Source organism: Euleptes europaea, chromosome 10, assembly GCF_029931775.1.
Source record: "Euleptes europaea isolate rEulEur1 chromosome 10, rEulEur1.hap1, whole genome shotgun sequence".
Classification (NCBI taxonomy): Eukaryota; Metazoa; Chordata; class Lepidosauria; order Squamata; family Sphaerodactylidae; genus Euleptes; species Euleptes europaea.
Window position 1 is genome coordinate 6,487,588 of NC_079321.1, and position 6,000 is coordinate 6,493,587.

Genomic DNA, 6,000 nt, shown 5'->3' on the forward strand with positions numbered 1-6,000 from the left:
GTGGTGCATGAAGTTCTTGTGCCCAACTCACTCGGGTTGTGGGGTGAGGAAAGCAGGTCTTACAGAAACTGGAGGAGAATTTCATTAAAAGCCCTGCAAATTGCATTTCTGGTATCATTTACAAGGTGCCATTTCTGGTTTCGTTTGCAAGGTGCCAGCTATGTCTGCTTTGCTATCATGGGACTTAGAGAACATAAGAACATAAGCCCTGCTGAATCAGACCAGTGAGGGTCCATCTAGTCCAGCATCCTGCCTCACACAGAGGCCAACCAGTTCCTCCGGAGGGCCAACAACAGGGCATAGAGGCCGAGTAGGGTTGCCAACCTCCAGGTACTCAGAACAGGAGCGAAAAAATATGTACCTACAGTGCAAAAACATGTATTAATAGCTACATGAAACAATATAGTAAGCAACATTGTACACAGACTTAACATATAATCTATACAATAAACTATCCTAGTGAATATATACAATTTCTCAGAGGAAAAAAAAACCTCTATATAGACACGAATAGTTCAAACTTCATGTGAAGTGGTTCAACAAAGGAGTCCACACTGCATAAAGCCGGAGACAAAAGGGAATACGGCCGTTTCGAATTCTTCACACAAGTTCTTCCTCAGTCCCAGCCAATGGAATGACCCATTCTTATGAACTGCAAAATTGCAGTCCGGCCATTTTCTCCAGGTAAACTGATCTCTATCGGCTGAAGATCAGTTGTAATAGTGGGAGATCTCCAGCTAGTACCTGGAGGCTGACAACCCTACCACACTTTGAACATCACCGAAAGGACAAGACAACCTCTGACCTTATGTTCTCACGCAGAATTTTAATTGGTCTTTTGGCCTTCATGTGGCACTGAATCCTAGGCCAAAGTGTTGTGTTTTGTGACTGACAAACCGCCATTAAACAAGGAATACTGGGCAATTGTCTTCTAAAGGCCAGGAGGACATAGCTGACTCTTTAATAAATGTTTATTCCTCTCAGATTTTCCACACTCAACAAGATTTTGGCTCAAGGACTTGTTTGTTCAGTTGACTCAAACTCTTCGCCAGATTTCCTTCGCCGAACCTTCTCACTCATGGCTCATCTTTTCCAGACGGTGACTGTTTCATCCCACCCTGAAACCGAAAAGGAGCCACCGTGAAACCTGCCGACGCTTCCCATCATAACAACCAAGAAGACGGGTCAGGCCGTGCGAGGGAGCCTATAAACCCGGCAGGGAATTGCAGAACAATTCGGCGGAGATAAATGCAGAGCAATTATACCACGCCAAAACTCCTATCGAGCAACATTCCTTTTCAGTGAAGGGCTGCCAGAAATTAGACACATCTCTTGAAGTCATCAGAAGGAAGGCTAGGGAGGGTTACCAACTCTGGGTGGAGAAATTCCTGGAGATTTGGGGGTAGGGATGCCAGGTCCTTCCTGGGAATGGTTGCGGGGAGGGACAAGGGGACTTACTGGTGACATCACTTCTGGTGCATTGAAGAAGAAGATGAAGAAGAAGAAGAGTTGGTTTTTATACCTCGCTTTTCTCTACCTTTAAGGAGTCTCAAATCAGCTTGCAATCACATTCCCTTCCCCCTCTCCACAACAGGCACCTTGAAAGGTAGGTTGGTAGGGTTGCCAGCTCCGTGTCGGGAAATACCTGGAGATTTTTGGGGTGGAGCCTGAGGACGGTGCGGTTTGGGGAGGGGAGGGACTTCAATGCCATAGAGTCCAATTGCCAAAGTGGCCATTTTCTCCGGATCTTTATCGGCAGGAGATCAGGTGTAATAGCGGGAGATCTCCAGCTAGTACCTGGAGGTTGGCAACCCTATAGGAGGGGCAGCTTAGTGACTCACGTTTCTATAAACCTTTACCATCTGACCCTTCTTTAAAAGTTATGAACATTGTGAAAACAGTGGTCTATGAGGGGCTTACTTTAAATTATATACAAAAACCTACTGCAGATTATCTTATGGTCAAATATCCGAGGGCACCTGTCTTCTACTCCTTACCTAAGATTCATAAGACCCTTGTTAGCCCTCCTGGGCGACCTATCATTTCAGCCATTGGCAGCATTGTTGAACCCCTATCAAAATTCATTGATTATTTTTTGCAACCTTTTAGTAAAATGACTGAGTCCTACATTAAGGACACATGTGACTTTATTAAGAAGATCGAAGATGTACCAATACCTGAGAATGCTGTTCTTGCCACATTCGATGTGGCTTCATTATACACTAATATTCCGTTGGAAGAGGCTCGTGACATCATTGAGGAACTATTTGAATCTAGGGAGGATAAGACTATTCCCTCTCATTTCTTACTAAATTTATTGGATATTATTTTTGAAAACAACTTTTTCAGGTATAAAGATCAGTTTTACCTGCAGGTGCAGGGAGTGGCTATGGGCGCAGCTTGCGCCCCCTCAGTGGCCAACACCTTTATGATATCTTTTGAATCCAAACTACTTTTCAGACATCAGTTGTTTAAAAATCATGTCATAAAATATTTTCGTTTTATTGATGATTTATTCTGTATTATTGATTCGTATTCATCTTATGAACTTCTTCTTGAATGTCTTAACTCTCTGAGCCCCTCATTGAAATTCACAGGACATATGGACGAGCGTGAGATTCCCTTTCTAGATGTGGTGGTCTTTAGGACCACACGGAACACTCTTGCGGTAAAGCCATACCACAAACCCACTGATGTGGGAGCGGGTTTACATTTTTCCTCCAATCATCCGTTACACTTAAAACGGAATCTTCCATTTAGTCAGCTTCTCAGGATAAAAAGGAACGCCACCTTTGCTCCTGATTTCAAAGCGGCAGCCATGGACTTATGCCGTAATTTTCGTCTTAGGGGTTATCAACAGTCTGTCTTGGATACAGCATTAGTCAAAGTCCAACAAAGGGACAGACAATCTGTTTTAAATCCGCAGGCTTCTACAGCCGAGAAACGGGTGGGGGTTTGTGTTTCCTTGGAGTTTAACCATTTGACGCATGAAATACAGCGCATTGTTCGCCGCCATTGGCATGTTTTATTTAATGTTCCTGGCTGCTCTGAAATGCCTACTTTTGGACTTAAAAAAACTAAGTCCCTTCGCAATTTCTTAATTAAAACTGATCGGTTATCTAGTATCCAGAAAGTTAACATCCGGGGACACCATAGATGCGGAGCATGCGCATGTTGCCGTTTTTGTCTTCCCATCAAAGAGGTGAGCGCCTCTAGCTCTAATTTTAAATATACCTTGCAGAGTTTTACAAATTGCTCTTCAAAAAATCTTATTTATGCTGTTATTTGTCCGTGTTTAAAAATGTACGTTGGCTCAACAATACGCCCCCTTAGGATACGGATTAGTGAGCATAGAACGAGAATACGCTCGAAGGTCTTGGAGGCACCCCTCACTAACCACTATCTAGAGAAGGGGCATACGGAGGACGACATTCTGTTTTTTGCCATTTGGCAGTTTAAACCCAAACATTATTGTCGGGACGATGTGATTAAAATTTTACACCAGCAGGAATCTAGATATATCTATCTCTTTAAAACACTATCCCCAGCCGGATTGAATAATGAATTTGAGCTATCTAGCTTTCTTTGAGAGGTTCACTAACTAGATTCAGCTGTAGGGGCTATGTTTGAGATTTAAGTGTATTGGCTACAAGGAGCATTTACCAGCCCTCAATCGAGGTGAGACACGCGTTTGGTCTGCTGGTCTGCAGGGTAAGCATATGAGCAATTAACTGCGGTATTAATATTATGTTATGAAATTATCTGATTGTATGAGCACTATGACTTTGAGACGTTTATTTATTTATGTTTTCAGAGGTCTTTGACCCTATATAATTATTACAACAACTGATGAAGCTTTTGAGCGAAACGAACACGTATCCGGAAGTGTCGTTTTGTCACTGATTTTCTAATTGTCTTGTCACTGATTTTCTAATTGTCACTGAATTTTTATGATTTGGCATTTTTTGACTTTTGAAACCATCGGAGTTGGATTTTGAACTTCTTTTTGCCACCATTTTTTGTTTCATTGAATATCAGCATAGAAGATGTTACCTTGATGAACTGATCTACACGTGAACTCTCCTTGAATCTCATCAAAAGTTGTGGATTATAAGAACGAGAGGAATTGGACTTTTCTTTTCAGTTTGTTGAACTGGGTATTTGTACTTGCTGAATTATTCCGGTGATGTAACCGGCTTTGTGGCTTCACATTTTTTTCCCCCCTCATTTTTGTATTATTTTTGTAGTATTTTTGTAGTTTTTCTATACTGAATCTTGAGTAAAAGCGATTGTAATTAGAACTTGCTAGTTGTTCTTATGAGCCAGTGCTGTATGTTTTCTCAAGTACCTGGAGGTTGGCAACCCTATAGGAGGGGCTGAGAGAGTTCGGAGAGAACTGTGATTGGCCCAAGGTCACCCAGCAGGCTTCATGAGTAGGTAGGGTTGCCAGGTCCCTCTTCGAAACCGGTGGGAGGTTTTGGGGGAGGAACCTGAAAAGGGCGGGGTTTGGAGAGGGGAGGGACTTCAATGCCATAGAGTCCAATTGATCTCTATCGACTGGAGATTGGTTGTAATAGCAGGAGATCTCCAGCTAATATCTGGAGGTTGGCAACCCTATGAGTACGAGTGGGGAAACAAACCTGATTCACCAGATTAGAGTCCACTGCTCATGTGGAGGAGTGGAGAATTAAACCTGGTTCTCCAGATTAGAGCCCACCGCTCTTAACCTCACACTCTGCTGCAAAAACCTCCTGCTGGTGGCAAAGAGGGACCTGGCCACCCTATCTGCAGGGAGGATTGCCAATCTCCAGGTGGGGCCTGGAATTTGGCTAGAATCACAACTGATCTGCTGACTATGATGAACAGTTCCTCTGGAGAAAATGGCTGCTTCAGAGGGAGGACTCTATGGCCCTCTAGGAAGCCACAAACAAGACGACTGCAGCAGCATTCTCCTGCCTGTATTCCACCGCACCCAAAATAATAGGCATGCTCCTCTGATACTAGAGAGAATAGGTATGCAGCATGACTAGTATCCATTCTAACTAATAGCCATGAATACCCCTCTCCTCCATGAATATGTCCACTCCTCTCTTAAAGACCTCCAACCTAGCAGCCATCACCACATCCTGGGGCAGGGAGTTCCACAATTTAACTATGCGTTGTGTGAAGAAATACTTCCTTTTATATGTTTTGAATCTCTCACCCTCCAGCTTTAGCAGATGACCCCGTGTTCTAGTATTATGGGAGAGGGAGAAAAGCTTCTCCCTGTCTACTCTATCCAGACCATGCATAATTTTATAGACCTCTATCATGTCTCCTCTTAGCCGCCTTCTTTCCAAGCTAAACGGTCCTAAGTGTCTAAACCGCTCCCCATAGGACAGTTGCTCTAGTCCCCTAATCATTTTGGTTGCTCTTTTCTGCATCTTCTCAAGCTCTGTAATATCCCATTTTTAGGTGTGGTGACCAGAACTGTACACAGTATTCCAAGTGTGGTCTCACCATACATTTGTACAAGGGCAGTATGATATCAGCAGTTTTATTCTCTATTCCTCGTCTAATTATGACCAGCATGGAATTTGCCTTTTTTATAGCAGCCGCTCACTGGGTTGACATCTTCATTGAGCTATCCACTACCACCCCAAGATCCCTTTCTTGGTCTGTCGCTGCCAGCACAGATCCCATCAGTGTATATGTGAAGTTGGGATTTCCCCCCCCCCCCCAATATGCATCACTTTACACTTACTCACATTGAATCTCATTTGCCATTTTAATGCCCATTCTTCCAGTATGTAGAGATCCTTCTGGAGCTCTTCACAGTCCAATTTTGTTTTAACCACCCTAAATAATTTGGTGTCATCTGCAAACTTGGCTACTTCACTATTTAACCCCAACTCCAGGTCATTGATGAACAGGTTGAAAAGCACCGGTCCCAACACAGAAATACAGTGAATGTATAAAGGAACTGCTGGTATAAAGGAACTGCTTTTTCTAGACTACTTT